We start from the raw sequence: 17077 nt of genomic DNA on the forward strand, positions 1-17077 counted from the left end.
ATCAAGGAAACTGCTGTCACAGATCAATCACTTCCACCACAACCCCACCACCCTCCAGTTCCATCTCTCTAAATTTACACACACACACACTTCAAACAATTTAAAATATTTGATTTTAAAGGAAATGGTAACAGAAATTTGTGTGTGTAATGGTTCACTGGGTTTGATGCTCATGATACTGTATTTGAAATGCTTCTGCTTCATTTTATGCAAATATTCACAACTTCCTGCTGTTCTGTGACAGTTCATTTGCTCTGTTGCCTATAGTTAAGCCTGCTGTAATGTACACAGAAGAGAGTGAGAGCAACAAATGTACAGTAGTCATCTCACTGGAATTACAGCATATAGTCTGGAAGTATATTGTGTCCATTCTGCATGTTCTGCATGAAAATTAGGGGTGGGGTGAGTTTGACCAGCCCATCTTATTCAGCAACTTGACAGCACAGAAACAACATTTATCGACACAAGGTTAAAAAATGCTAGCTGAAGGACATCCCAGAACAGAGCAAAGGGAGTGAGAATAATTGTACAGAAAGTGTGCGGATAGATACTGAAACAGAGTGCACAGCAACATGTACAGCAGTGGTCACCAACCGGTAGATCGTGATCGACTGGTTGATCCTGGAGCCTCTGACAGTTGATGCGATCTCCAGCCGCTAAAAGCCCAGTGGCACAGCAGGGCTAAGGCAGGCTCCTTGCCTGCCTTGGTCCCGTACTGCTCCCAGAAGCGGCCAGCATGCCCCTGAGGCCCCTGGGGGGTGGGGGGGAGGCAGGGGTCTCCATGCGCTACTCCTGCCTGCAAGCACTGTCCCCGCAGCTCCCATTGGCCAGGAATGGGAAACTGCAGCCAATGGAGCTGCAGGGGCTGTGCCTGCAGAGAGGGGAAGCACACAGAGCTATGTGCCCCCCCCAAGGGCTGCAAGAGGTGTGATGGCTGCTTCTGGGAGTGGTGTGGGGCCGGGGCAGGCAAGGAGCCTGCCTTAGCCCCACTGCACCACCCTCGGGAGCTGCCAGAGGTAAGTGCTGCCCAGCGGGAGCCCACACCCCTCCTGCACCCCAACTCCCAACCTGAAGCCCCCTCCCAGAGCCAGCACTCCATACCCCCTCTTGCACCCCGAACCCCCTTCTGCACCCAAACTCCCTCCCAGAAACCGCATCCCCTCTTGCACCCCGAATCTCCTCCTGCCCCCTACACTCTGCCCCATCCTGAAGCCCCCGCCTGCACCCAAACTCCCTCTCAGAGACCGCACCCTCTCTTGCACCCCAACCCCTTGCCCCAGCCCGGAGCCCCCTTCCACACTCCAAACCCCTTGGTCCCAGCCCAGAGCCTGCACCCTCTCCCACACTCCAACCCCCTGACTCAGTGAAAGTGAGTGAGGGTGGGGGAGAGCGAGTGACGGAGGGAGGGGGGAATGGAGTGAGTGGGGCAGGACCTCAGGGAAGGGGAGGGGCCCCAGGGAAAGGGGCAGGGCCGAGCCTGGGTTGCCCTTACATTCAAAAAGTGATTTTGTGTATAAAAAGGTTGGAGACCCCTGATGTACAGTGTACACACACAGAGGGATCAGAGTCGCCTGTTGAAAGGGAGGTGGAAATTACACCTCCATGTGCCAGCAAGGATCACGGCATCTCAGAAAATACTAGGAGTCTTTCCCCTGGGGTTCCTGGCAGGAAGGGGCAGCTGTGGCTACCATTGCAAGCTCAAAAGGAGTGCTGTGCAGCAGTGCCAAATCCATGCCCACCAGCCTTTTCTCAGCCAACATTGCCGTACCTCATGGGCTGCGTTGATCCCCGCTGCTCTCCACCGCTGGCCTAAGGAAAAGTGTAATAACTTACTACTGCAATAGGATCCTCTGCTGGCAAGAGACATCGTAGACTTTGCGGTAATTCTCACCTTCACTATGTACTATACACAAGGACTTTTTACAATATGTCCATAAACAGTGATATTACCATTGGAAGAAAACACAGAAAACAATGTGTTGCACTTGACATCTTCTTCCATCCAAGGATCTCAACTCAATTTATAAGCAGGCATTTATTTAACCACACAGAATTCTGGGGAGGTAGGGAAACAGTACTATCCCCATTTTACAGATTAAAAACAAAGGCACAAAGCAGTTAACAACTTGCTCACATCACACAGGAAATCTGTGGCTGACACAGGAAGAGAATCCGGGGCTGGATCTCAGTTCTGTACCTTAACCACAAGATCAGCATCTGTTCTCCATCATGACACAATTACTGCACCTCACCATAAAGTATTGCACTTAGAGAGAGAGAGTTTCAAAGTTCCTGGGAACTTTGGTCCCATGTAAGTTCTGTAAGTTCCTGAGCACTTCATTAAAAGGCTCCCTCTCCACTTGGTAATAAGGAATGTCATAAATTACAGGATAACTTGCTTGATCTAATGAGGATATGTCAATAACTGGTTATCTTGACCACTGTAGAACTTAAAAAAATTTCTCTGCATTACATTCTGGAAATGAAAGAGGGTCTTGCTTTCTCCCATTCCCAAAGAGCACTTCTGTAAGAGTGGCCATGCTAGATTTCCCCTCTTTACCCAGAAAACTGCTTTGTACAGCACCTTGCATTTGTTAACTCTGATTTCATCCACAGTTGTGATGCCCATTCACCTGTCTTAGGAGAGGAGGGAGATGAAAAGCAGCCCCATTAAAATGTTTTTAATCTCTCTAAAACAGCAGTTCTCAAACTGTGGGTTGGGAACCCAAGGTGGGTTGCAACCCCATTGTAATGGCGTTCACAAGGCTGGTGTTAGACTTGCTGGAGCCCAGGACCGAAGTCTGAGCCCCACCGCCCGAGGCCCAAAGCCTAAACCTCAGCCCTGGGTGGTGAGGCTCTGGCTTTGCCCGCCTGCACCCCCTCCCCCGCCCCCGGGTCATGTAGTAATTTTTTTGTCAGAGGCGGGTCACGATGAAAAGAAGTTTAAGAACCCCTCCTCTAAAACATTTCTAAAGTAGTGTTTCTTTAGCATGTGTGGCCTATACAGAAAGCATGGTTATAAGGAGTGCTCTAAAGATTGCATTACAGCTTATGTGGAACACCATGAATTCATGATAATAAAACCTGTATATCAAATGTACAGCATCATGCATTCTCTACCACCAGGATTTCAACTTTGAGAGATATTACCTGAAAGAACTGAAGAGAGCCATTCTCTGAACTATTACTATAGTACACTATAAGCTGAACTATTTTCTCTACTCCAAAGAAATTGGCCCACTAAACCACATGTAATTTAACATCTGACCCAATTACATTGGGTTAGTTTCATATTACAAATTTTTAAAAAAAAAACTTTGTCAAGCATTTCCTTCTTCATGCTGCACACCCAGACATAATCAGCTATGCCAATCCCAATTCTGACAACAACTCAAACGATCCCTCTCACTAAACAGCAGCTGTTTTCTATCTAATATCCAAAGAACAGACAGCATCCTGCAAACAAGCAAAACACCCCAACACTTTCCCTTTTTTCAATATTTTAACAACTTCAAAGAAAAAGTTACAAAGACACCGATATTGAAAGATATTTATCATATAAATCAGAATTTTTCAAAGCAATGTCAGTGGACCACACCTCAGCAGTGAAGCACCCAGGAGATCCTTCACCTACAAAATGGTCCAAGAATGAAAAGGTTAAAATGTTGTTGATATAAATAAAATATCAAACAGCTGGAGTGGAATGTACGGTTTCATTTCCTCTTCTTCTGCAGGGATCACCACCCTGTTATCTGCCTTGCCCTCCTCCCTCTCCCACAGCCCCCATTAGAGAATGCACATCTCATTCAGTCCATTCTTTCAGGGATCCAACTGTTCACAAGTTAGTTGTAAAAAATGAGAAGCATGTATGTCAGATATATGGAACTGTAAGAATGTTATCATGCTGATGTGCTGTTTCTTTTACACCAAACTCTCTGAAGAAAATGGCATGTGAAATAGAGAAGCAGGACTTTATAGTTCATGATTATCAGAAATACCTGAGGGGCTGATAATTATCTATCTTTAAAAAGATTCCTTGAGTGTAAACACAAAATGCCCCCACACCCTTTGATAGAAAACTCTCACATCCAGCATGTGCAGGATGGAGAAGACACACAAAGACGATGATACAAGTCAACAGTTCCATCTGCTTTTTATTAGGACCCCACTAATGTGACATGATGAGCACCTTCAAGTGGGAGCTGAGGACTGTGACACAGACGTATCCAGGCAAGTATATTTTCCCTGCGTCCAACCATCTTCTCAATATTGAACCAAAGAGGTCATGTGTATTTTCTGCCAAAAACTGAGAACTAGCTGATTGTCATGGTTATTGTGAGATACTTGTATGGGAAATAACTTAAGAGCCACGTAAAATGTAGATCAGAGGTTCTCAAACTGTGGTCCGCAGAGCTTCATTCAGGAGGTCCGCGGAGAGTTCCCTTTAAGGTGTGCACTTGCCGCATACGAGAGAATGAAGGGCCACCCACCTAATTAGTGGAGACATTTAGACGTGGCTCCACTAATTAGGTGCCTGGATCCTGGAGAAGACACACATGTAAGGTGAGGTGGTGGCCTCAGGGGGAATAGGGGTTGGGTGGCAGGATGTAGTGGGCTGAGAAGAGGGGGTGGGGGGAATTGGGGATGTGCAGGGCTGTGGCGGCCAGACAAAGAGGTGACTTTCCCCAGCTCCAGGGTTGTGGCTGCAGGGGAGAAACAGCCACCCTTCCCAGTCTCAGCTCTGTGGCTGCTGTGGCGGGAGAGAGACCCTCCTCCTTCCTAGCCCCAGCTCGGGGGCTGCTGCAGTGGGGGAGAGAGGGAGTGACCACCTTCTCAGCCCCAGCTTGGGGACTGCTGTGGTGGGGGAGAGAGGACACATCCATTGCATTAGAAAGATAAGACTATTGATATTAAAATATTAATTGTGTGCTTTTATTTGTAGAACAAAAAACATTAATTATAATTAAGGGGTTTTTTTTGTATTGTGCTTTTATCCAAAGTGCTTTACAATAGTTAGCTAACAGTGCAAACAACATTTGGAAAGATCATTAAGTGGTCCGCCGAGACCCTCAGCAATTTTCAAGTGGTCCGTGAAAAAAAAAGTTTGAGAACCACCCATGTAGATTATTAAATTGCAAAACAATAGACATGAGACTTCTCACCTGAGGCAAGGCGAGGTCTCAAGGCTAACTCAATCAACATTGAGAACAATTGGACATTTGCAGAGACAGCACTTTGCTTGCTGTCTAGACCATGTGGAACCGAGCATTTACAAAAACTAACAAGCCCCTGGAGAGCTCTCTGAATAGGGGAGCCCCTGGGTTCAGAGACAATAGCCTGCAACTGTATCAGAGTAGAAGAAAAAGCACAAGTTGTTATCCATCACAGAGGAAAAAGGTGGATCCCAGCTTTCTAAACTTGGCAGGCACTGCAAGAATTGTCCATTGGGTGAGAAATACCCTATCAGACAGGAAAGTAACTTGTTAATATCTATAGGCTATTGATTGAATTTTATGGGGGTTTTTTACCTGTAACTTTATGTTTCCAAATCCTTTCATTTGCTTTTATTTGAATTTCTATCTCAAACGCTGTTAAATAAATGTCAATCTGGTTTTGTTATAGACACACCTAAGCGCTAAGGAGACTGTTGAAGTGAGGTGAAAGCAGTGAATTGGGTGCTCTGCTTCCATGGAGGCAGCGGAGCGATGTACATTGCGGGTTTCCAGAAGATAAGGGACTGGCACTCGAGTATAACAAATTGGGATGTAAATCACTAGCCTGCAGGAGGGAAGAGCAGGGCACGTGGAGCCCGAAGCAGAATGCCTGTGTTGCCAGCAGCCAGTGACTGGGGAGCATGTCCCCTTGTGGGCCCAGACAGGGCTCCGTCTCACAGTGGTTACATGGTGCTAATTCACCCTGGACACCTCATGTGACCCCAAAAAGTGTCACAGGATGCTTACCATCTTGCAGAATCTGGCACTAGACCATGTCAGCTTGCATTATTTGTTCAATTATGTTTACAAAAATCTTTTTCTCCTAGAAGTCTTTAAACTGATGGACATGCTGCTTTAAACACAGTGCAAGTCTAAGAAAAAAACCCCACACAAACACCAGAGTGAGTCACTGCTACGCTTCCTCCCAGAGCCATCACTTACTTTACTAATGCAGTCTTATTACTGCTTGTTGGAATGAACTACCGACTTACTCATTTCCTTGACAATGAGTTTCCTCTCTTGCCACTGTTCTTTACATACACGTCTGACAAAAGACTATTCAACTTCAACATTAGGCTTGAACAGTTAACAATGTAAACAGGGAGTCTGTGTTATCTGTGCCATAGAGGGCCAGTCTCAACAACACGATAACAGAAAAGAACAAATTCTATATCTGTGTGGTCCCAGTGTCTGTGATGATTTAACTACTTGCAATGCTGAAATAGAGCAATTTGAACTAGGGCACAGGCCTTCTCAAGTTACATTGGTTTCCCCTAGCATTCTTGAACTGCTTGTCATTTTATCACTCAAGAGCAGGGGAAATTAAACAATCTTTGATACCCAAATATAGTTGCAAACTTCATTTTGATACTTCACACATTGCTGTGAGGAATACAGTAGATGCACTTGGCAGAATCTGTAGTGAAACAAAGTGCTTTAGAATACTGCAGTTTAAGGAAGTGAAAATGGGAAATTCTGATATGCTGTTTCCTTTCTTTCTGGGACGTGGTGGTTTAATCATAAATCACTGGTTCTACAGCATACCCACTCCAATTTAATTAATTAATTAATTAATCTGGGTTGCTGAAAGTTGTGCATATCCTGTGGAACACAGGGGAAATGTCAAATGTCAAATTGATTTCACATCTGTTGTCAGCCAAAATGAAGTAGTAATACACTGCACTTCTGTAGCACCCACCATGCGAGGATCTCAGTGTGCTTTACAGGCATTAATAAATTTAGCCTTGATATCCTTGTGAGATAGTTAAACATAATGAATCTCTTTTTAGGGGTGGGGAAACTGAGACACAGAGTGATTTAAGTGAATCACTCGAGGCTGAGCAGAGCTGGGAACATAACCAGATATACTAATTCCCAATTCGGTGCTTTAATCACTTTGTCTAAATGCTCATATATTAGACAGTCTTATAAACAAACAGTGGTAAAATCCATATCCTGTGGTTTGAGGATCCATCTGTAATTTTTGCTTGCTTTCTACAGAATAGAAGCTTTCAGATTTCAAAAGGGATCTTTTAAAAAGTGTTTACTATTGAGAAGACATCCTTCCTTACAAAAGTTAGTCTATTGTACTGTCACGCCATTATGCCGATGTTGCTCAGTGAAAAAAGAGCTGTAGCCAACTGTTACAAACAGCAAGGAGATATTAGACACCTTCTCCAGTCATTGAAGTTGGTAGTCTATAAGAGTCTGAAGAAACAGACACCTTCTCTAGCTGCCAAAATATATACCAACCTGGCATTCTGTCATTGACTCTGGTTAATTATTGCCCTCTCCACAACCCCGTGAAGTCCCACTCACAAAGGTCTAGACACAAATTTTTAATATGTAAGGTAGAAAGGGGCAGTGGGGTAAACTGTAATTCCGCTGCTTTCATAGCACGCATACCCCCTTCTTATTTACTTTAGCTTCACAGAACTAGTTAAATGCAACTCAAGTGAAGTCATATTTTTAAAAACCCTTTATTGCATTTTTCCATGCCTGGGCCTTACAAGTATTTTCAAACTTATTTAAAGAGGCAATATATAAACTGGGCAACTGTCTGGAGCACTATGTTTCTCTGATACCTGATCAGTAACTGCCACCCACTCCCCACATCCAGATATACAGCATTTAGCAGCTGTTATAAAAAATAGCTGCATTTTGAACAGCATGAGAGAACTCAAACACTGTCTCAATGCCCACCATATCCTTCCCTACCACCGCTGTCCCCCCGCCTACACAAAGCATCTGTACTATGCTATTTTTAACAGCCTGTTTCCTAGCTGCCTATATTTACCCACAGAATACGGCATGGCCAGCAGCAAGTTCTGGCCTATCAATGTGCCTTGACTTAGAAAGGACATCTATGGAAAGACTGAACAGAGCCGTTCAGTCTTTGTGTCCATCGAATACTTAGGCTGTCTATTGGAGCAGCCAACAATTTTAGCAATGTTTGAAGTGCTGCGTCTTGTGCAGTGGGCACTTCTGTGTTAGGAACATGACTGAGACCAGCAAGTTATTTTAGCTGGGTCAGACAAGACTTTCAATAAGAAACGACTTTTGGGGCCTGATTCTGCACTCTTTGGTGAAAAAATAGAGTGGGGGAGACAATCAGGGTCCAGACACCCCAAGACGAGAGCAAAAGTTTTAAACTCTCGAAATAAGCAGTTCAACCAACTGATTCATACTATGTCATTGTACTATAAAATATGTCTAGTAAGGTCTCTTATGAAAGCTTGTAATGTTCTGAACTTGATGGCCATGTATATAGACCATGGTTATGCATTTATATATTTGTGTATATAGAAAACTGTGCTCATAAAATTCAGTTACACCTCAGAGCAAATGAACAATCAGGCAGGGAGGGGCTCCTCCCACACCATTTGTTTTCATGAAACCAGCTACAAGTAACTATTCATTGCCCAGCCAAGGAAAGGACCATGGTGGACCATTAGAGTTATTGGAAAGACAGTGAGACAACTCAAAATTGAAAAGAACATCCAGGCTGCAAACATCAAATCCGGAGGGAATTTTCTCCTCTAATTAACCATGAGTCACTGTGGAATGAGGGGGGCGCGGAGGAAAAGGCCTTTGAAAGCAGGCTTGGAACTGAGGTTTTTTATCCAGAACCTGAGGGCCCGCCTCTAGGAAGGAGACGGTCTCTGAACACTGGATCACTCCTATAGCTAGGGGGAAAGTGTTTTAAGGCAACAGGTACTTGTATTAGAAAAGCGATTGTATCTAATAGGAAAGTGTAAAGCCTGAGGTTGCATCATTACATTTCTTTTCTGTGTGACTTGTATGTGTTTGCTTTCCCTTGGGATTTCATCTCTGAATCTGTTGTTCTATTAAATACACTTTTTTTATTTATCTGCATCCAAGCCAGCCTCTGGTGTGCAAACTGTGTGAAGCGTATGTGCCAGTGTAAGCTGGTATCTGGGGGTCTGGTTTCATGCCTTCAGGGCTGACCAGAGGAGAATGGTCTGAGTGTCTGGTAATTAAGAATTCAGAGGGAGAATGTGTTTGGGGAGACGCAGGACTGGAAGAGCTATTGGTGTCACTCTAACGAGGCTGGTGAGAGCCAGGATCAGACCTGGTGCTTGTGGGTAGGCTATTGGCATCAGGGAATTGAAGCATAGCTGCACAGCATAAATGCCCCTGAAGTTAAAGGGCAGCTGGTGACAGATCCCCTTACTGGTCTGGGTGGTCCCCAAAACATCACCGAGGGCAAAGGTAGCTTTATATTACCTTAGTGCCTCATCAAATTCAGGTGCCATCCAGTGCCCTGCCCAACACTAAGAATAAGCAAGAGCAGCCTCACAGATGCCCTAAATTATGCCTGGCTGCCCACAAGGGCCTATTACAATAGTCAAGAACAGTTGGGTTGCAGTGGTGTTCTGGCCATGCTCCCTCTGTCAGGGGCTGTGAGGGTGTTGTGTAGACCGCTGTACAGGTTACTCCCTACTCAGAGGAATTCTCCAGTAAGCTGATCTAAAGCCTTTACAGCCCCTTTGTGTCACACTGGAGGGCACCAGAGAACCAGGCCCTGAGTCTCTGCCAGTATCGACTGGATTTGAATCAGTGATCTAGGAGTCAAAACCTCTGATCTCAGACACAATCCATATATTGTTTGGTCTTCCAACAGTTACAGTTTAAGTAGAATCAACCTGCTAAATTACTTAACCCTTGTACTAAGCTAACAGTGCCAAGTTTTTACTTCAGCTAATTGTTAAAGCTAAAATTAGCGTGTGTCTGCAATAGTTTATTTTTCTCTTTAAAGAAAGAAACTTTCAGATACAAAAACTGGAATATCAAATTTAATTAGACTAAAAATATTAAAAGACTGAGCTCAACCTCAACAGAATGGAAGGAAGGCTCCTGCTGTGCTGAAAATCAATACTGTAAAATGCTGTAAATCAAATGCATCCCAGGTGTATGGCAGCATCCTGTCAATTGCAGGCAGCAAAAGCTGCATGCAGTAAACATGTTATTTTTAAATATTGCTTTCTCTTCCATCTCTCCATCTGGCTTTCCATATGATCATTGAGAAAACAAAAAGTTCTTTGGGACATTATGTGAATTGCGTGAGAGGGGAAACTATTAAGATGATTCAGCTATAAATCCAGAAAATGAAAACAGAGTGATTTAAATTATAGGCAAAATGGAAGTCAATGCTTTTCACTTAACAAAATATTCAGTAAATTATAACCTGTAATTCAGGTTTCTGAATCCCAGTTGAGCAAATGAGGACAATTACTTGTTAATGAATAGAAACTATCTAAAGAGCAAAATAATTGAAACATCAGGATCTTTAACTTTTGGTTCTACCTTGTAAGTAGGAGTGTGGATTCATTAACAACCTTCAATGATCCTCAGTTAAAAAATACAATTTAATTAACTGGAACTTCACCAATCACAGTTAAGCAAAAAAGCAGCAGCAACTCTCCGTAAAGCAGCCATTGGCAGTCTCTGGAATATGTATCTAACCCTTCTTGGGCTGATATACATTTCCAGGTACAATTTCAGTCTGTGAATCCAATCATTCCAGTAACTTTTGGGGTGACTTACTGCTTTCCCTTTCTTCACATTTCATACCAAATCCTGGCTCACCTTTAGCTGACCACAAGTGCTAGAGACCAATATACAATATATTGGTATCAAAGACTTTCCAAGCTTTACCCCTCAGTCAGATGAAAGACAACAAAACTGGCAGATTGTGTGTGTGTGTAGGGATTTGCATCTGGTAAACATAAAAAAACACCACCCCCAAAAATAACAACACCCCTTTTCCTATATAACCTAACAATATGTTCATTCATTGCAGCGAGATGGATTAACTTTTTTAATAGATTGATCACATCATTGTTTTTACTAGCTCACTGCAGGTAACGTATTATAGGTCCCATGCAGTAGCTGCGAAGTGCCACAGGAAGGAGCTAGATAATCATATAGTAGCTGCAAAACAATCAAGCAGACATGTGCTGCTCTGCAGACCTGTTTTATGGCAGTGATGACACCACGAGACTATTAATAATAGCACTGAGCCTTCAGAAGTAACAGGAGGCAACACTAGTTATCACATACAGAGATTCCTAGAACAATTTTAGTCCTGGAGATTTCTCATTTTAAATATACCAGATTTTGTCTTTAGATCTCAGTTCAGGTTCAGCATTCCTTGTAAATATTACGCCTTCAGATTACCTTCCAACAATCATTTAAAACAGAGAATGCACTATTTACCATGTATGTTTGCATTCATATAAAACACGGATTGAAATCTGATTCAGCTGCATCCTCACAGTGCATTTCACTACAATGTGGATGCCTTGGGTTTCCTGCAGGGCATAGGTGGTGCCACAAAGGATACTGCTCAGTCTCCAGGGCAGGGGAAGAGCCTGGAGTGGGCATAGTGGTTGATGGAGAAGCACACTAGCTGCATTGCATATTGTAGCATAAAGTAACCACAAATTAACCATGATAGAGCCTTCCCTAAGGCATTAGGACCCAGATTTTTATGGCTGTTCAGGTGTGGTAGGGCTCAGTGTTGCAATACCTAACTGGTTTAGGAGCCTAAATTTCATTTTCAAAAGGGATTTAGGCACATAGGAGCCTGTATTCCATTGACACTCAATGGGATTTAGGCTCTTAAGTGCCAAATCCCCTTTTGAAAAGGAAATTTAGGCTCCTAAATCTATTAGGCACTGCAACACTGAGAGAGGCAATGCTTAAATACCTGCAAAAATCTGGGCCTGTAACAACAAGGGGGAAAATGACACAACAGAACCAAACCAGGGGTAGTAGAGTGACAAGAAAATAATGGGATTGAAAGGAATGGGATGAAACTGAAGCACACACGCACATGCACACATGTGTGTGATATTCTTTCATTATAAAAAATGTCCATTATTAGTGCTGAGGGAGTTAGTGTTAGTTCTGTGCTGTGCACTGCCAAATAGATCTCCTCCCCCACAGACTGGGAAACAGAGCTGGGAGGGCAGGGAGAAGAAGGTGATCTGGGAAGGAGCAGTGTTGCCATTGCCAGCCCAGAGGAGGAGGTGTGCAGCAAAAGGCACAGGCAGTAGCTCTCTAGGTGTCCTCCTGTGAGGAAGCAAAGGCTGGTTCAGGCTGCTCTGCTGGAGTTTTTACTTCATGCCTCCGGGATGGGGCAACTGGAGCATGGGATGCCCTTCTCCTTCTTGCGCCGACACTACGGGCTTCCCTGAGGCAGTAGCCATGGTTGGCTCTGGCTGCCCTGCTGGAGCTCCTGCTCCCCTCCTGTCACTACATATGTGCCGCCATACATTCTGACCATCCATAGGGCCAGTCCATAACATGCTTAGAGCTCCAACATTAATGCAAGAATGGGAAGGACCAGAGTAGATAAATCTTTTGCTAATAAAATCGGTGATTATCCCTTTTGGGAATGAATGAAATAATCTAATTGGTCTTTACAGCATTTATTCTAACCTTGCATTACTCTCTTGTTCAAATCTCTGAAACATCTGTGTCCTGTCATGGCTGGGATAAGTTCCATATCTAGTCTCTTATATTCTCTTTAATAAATCCACAACAGGCAGAGTTAAGACTCATGCAAAGGGTAAACAGAGCTGCATTTACATAGGCTTTCCTTTGGGTCACAAAATATTTCTGATGCATGTAAAAATAAGTGGAGTAAAATAATCCACAAACTCAAATGAGACTAGAGATTGTGAAGTGATTTGCAAATTAAAAACACCCTCCACTCTTCAATTTCCTTGCTATTCTTCAATTTCCTTGCTATTCAGACGGAACCAGCCACTCTGCCTCAACCAGCCTATGACTAGGTATAGAGGGTACTAACATCATATAAGCCACAGCAGTGCCATACAGCACTGAGCCTAGAAGGTTTTATGGTGAAACTTATTTACTAGGCAGTAGTAAATAAGGCTGAAACCAGTGTCCAATATAAAGTCTTTTTTTTTTTTTGCCCCCAATCTCTGAGACTTGAAAAACTGGTTTGGTCTGAAAATTGTGAAACTTTGACGGCTTTTGCAGTGTGCCTGGAATGTCATCATGTTTGAGCTATTTCAGCTCAAGGGAGAGAGCACGTTCTAGAGTCTGGAACACCATGCCAGCAGTCCCCATACATAAAGAGAGGAAACTTGCTCAAGCACCAACTCTGACCACAGCTCTGGCAGTTCATCACATGGAGAGAAGCAGTGTCTCAGGTAGACAGGTCTTTAGGTTATTATGAACTGGTGATAGCCTCTCCATATTTAAGGTTCCAACTATTTTCTAATCAGAAAGCTGATTTGATCGCCCTTGTAACTCTAATCTAAACCACATACATAGCATATGTTCTTGTATTATGTGCTATTATACCATTGTAAAAAGGACCTATTTTGTAAAACAGCCGAATTATATGATTTGTAATTCAGAAATTGGACTTGGAGGTATGGTGGAGCAGGACTAAGCTGTGCTATTGCCTGGCATCTTTTGAGGACATTGACTAAAATCCCAAACAACTCAAGCATGAAAATTCTCCTAAACTAAGAAATTGTAGAAAGGGATAAGCAAATCACGTCAAATAAAATAAGAAAAATCCTAAAATTTCACTCAAAGCTTGAAGAAGAGAATATGCACTCCACTTGCTTTGGGGTTTAGTTAACTTTTTCACTTACTGTTGTTTTCTCATTTTTTCTGCCCATCAACATTTCCTGGTTCCAGCCAACATATCACAACAACATGACATTAACATGGCTCACATTAAATGGTTTTATAACTGACACGTCTCAAAATGTAATGGTAAAAGAGGAATCATCATCACCATCGAGCGGGTGTGTTTCTGGTGGGGTCCCTCGCAGACAGGCCTTATGTTATTAAATATGTTTATCAATGACCTGCAAAAAAACCCATAAAATTACCACTGATAAAGTTTGCAGATGACACATAGATTGGGGGAGTGGTAAATAAGGAAGAGGACATCTCACTAACACAGAGTGATCCAGATCACTTCGTGAGTTGAGCGCAAACAAGCAATCTGTGTTTTAATATGACCAAATGTAAAGTTATACATCTAGGAACAAAGAATTCTGGTCTATTTATAGGATGGTGGGCCCTATCACAGGAAGCAGTGACTCTGAAAAAGACTTGGGGGCCACAGTGGAAAATCATCTGAATATGAGATACCAGTACAAGGCAGTGGCTGAAAGGGCTAATGCAATCCTTGGATACATATACAGGAGAATATCAAGTAGAAGGAGGGAGGTTATATTACCTCTATATTTAGAACTGGTGTGACCACTACTGATAAACTTTGTCCTTTTCTGATGTCCACAATTCAAGAAGGATGTTCATGTATCGGACAGTGTTCGGAGAAGAGCCATGAGAATGAGTAAAAAATTGGAAAACATGTCTTACAGTGGGAAACTGAACAAGCTCAATCTATTTGGCTAAACAAAGAGAAGATTAAGGGCTGATTTGATCACTGTTTATAAGTACCTACATAGAGAAACAAATATTTAATAATGGGCTCGTCAAGCCAACAGACAAAGGTATAACTAGATCGAATGGCAGTAAGTTGAAACAAGATAAATTTAGACTGGAAATAAGGCACACATTTTTAACAGTGAGGACAATTTATCACTGGAACATCTTACCAAGGGTTATGATGGATTCTCCATGACTGGCAATTTTAAAATCAGAATTGGATTTATTTTATAAAAGATATGCTTCTAGTTCAAATAGGAATTAATTCAGGGAAATCCCGTGGCCTGTTTTATACAGAAGGTTAGCTAGATGGTCAAAGTGGCCCCTTTGGACCTTAAATCTGTGAATCTATTAAATCAGACAAAAAGGGTGAAAATTTGGGACTTTAGCACACTGCCTTAGTTTCTCTGCATGTAAAATTTGGACAATATTGTAAAGTGCTCTGGGAACTGCTCTAATTTTGTGCAAGCAATATCATATAGTTCTCCAGAAACAAAATTAGAGGTCATATTGAGGCTCCTTAAAAATATTTGAATCTCAGTGATGACATCTATGATAGAACGCTGACTTTACTGGGTTTTGGCTCAGAGACTGAGGCCTCACATCCCATGTCATGTATCAAGCTAACATGGGATGCACTTTGTTCCATATTTCAGCAACCATCACGCCAAAGACACACTGTGATATAAATGTGTGAGTGTGGTACTAATCATATATCATAAGCACACAAAGTGTCATGAGATGATGTCCCTTAAAAATAAGTTTTGTCCTTTATTTTTCATATAGTTGTCCTTTCTCTCCTTTAAAAATAGAAGTCTGTTCTTGTTAAGGTGCTTTCAATTAATCATGCTATCAGTGACAGAAAGCAAGTGTGTTCTGAAGGAATATTTTGAAATCATATAGAGACCCAATACATTTTTATTTCACTTTTACCAAATTTCAGTACATGGAAACTATAAGCTGGAGGGGAAGCAGAAGATGGAAATTCCAAGTCAAGCTGCACCCAGAGAATGCTTTGAAACAGTTGAATATAGGACATTGTTCTCTGCTTTCCTTTCCAGGTAGTATATGCTTACTGTCATATTCAATGTGAATATCTCAATTAATATAATGTTTTATGTTAATACAGTAACAGAATTCTCAGCCGAAAGCTCCATGATAGAATCTGCTGAAGCATTTAAGATTCATCTGTGTCTGTTTAACGAAGAATGAAAAAAGATGTTCTGTACACTGAAAGAAAGTGGGTGATCTGCTTCTTCAGTCTGTGTTTTTTTTTAATAAAACAAACCCAGATTCAGCCAGATAACTCTTAAGTGAGTCTCTCAAAATATTATGTGTCTGTGTAGTGTATTGTGCATGTGAAAGTACTATATTTCCCTCAATTTGGTTAAATCTTATAAATCCATAGACGTATGCACTCAAAAATGGATATTTATACAAAACGACAGGAAAAGCATGCAGGTAACACGACTCCAGTACAGATGGACGTCAAACAGTAAGCAAGTAAAACACACATGCATATAGGATATGATTTAATTTGTGCCCCAAAGGGATGCTTCACGAAACATCTGAAATAAACTGTGGCTGTAAAATACATACTATAGCATATGAAAAATAAAGTGGCTTGTGCTGTAACCCATTAAAAATATTACTACATCCTAAAAATGGTACATATAATGTTCACAATGATCAGTCATACTTAATGATACAAAACAGTCCTGTAAACAATAATCTAAAAACAGGATATTCTAATTATTTGCGGTGGCACGCTCCCAATTCCAATCAAACAGCAACCACAATGACACAGAGGGCACAAGGCAATAACTGCATAATCAGCATTGCGATAAAGTTTGGAACACAACCATCCACAAAGAAAGGCACCCTTCTCTTTTTATCAGATATAAAGTGAAGGATATTTAATTACCATAGAGTGTATGTGTAAATACAAGTCATTCTGTTCCACTGAAGAAAAACTCGCATTCTTAATAAAGCAGATATTCTTAATTTGTTGTGTATTTTAGTGGGTTGTGAGAGGTTCACAGATGTCCTTCGGCCATTGCTAGTAAAAGGCTCTTTTTTTAAATTACAGAGAAAATTGGAGGGATTCCTTAGTTTGATGTTATGAAGAAATGATGACTCAAGAAGTAGGCCAACACTCGAGAAATTTTTTTACCTTTGATCTTAAATCTGCAGATACAGAAAAAATAAAAGGTTTCAGAGTAGCAGCCGTGTTAGTCTGTATCTGCAAAAAGAAAAGGAGGACTTGTGGCTCCTTAGAGACTAACAAATTTATTTGAGCATAAGCTTTCGTGAGCTACAGCTCACTTCATCGGATGCATTCAGTGGAAAATACCGATGAAGTGAGCTGTAGCTCACGAAAGCTTTTGCTCAAATAA

The 17077-nt window shown here is 42.1% G+C and overlaps 1 protein-coding gene across 2 annotated transcripts in view; it reads right to left on the bottom strand.

Annotated features, from left to right (window-relative positions):
- Positions 1 to 17077, bottom strand: part of NAV3 (neuron navigator 3) — a 358104-nt gene that overhangs the window by 249585 nt on the left and 91442 nt on the right. The gene's annotated exons all lie outside the window — the stretch shown is intronic.

Source organism: Eretmochelys imbricata, chromosome 1 (assembly GCF_965152235.1).
Source record: "Eretmochelys imbricata isolate rEreImb1 chromosome 1, rEreImb1.hap1, whole genome shotgun sequence".
Classification (NCBI taxonomy): domain Eukaryota; kingdom Metazoa; phylum Chordata; order Testudines; family Cheloniidae; genus Eretmochelys; species Eretmochelys imbricata.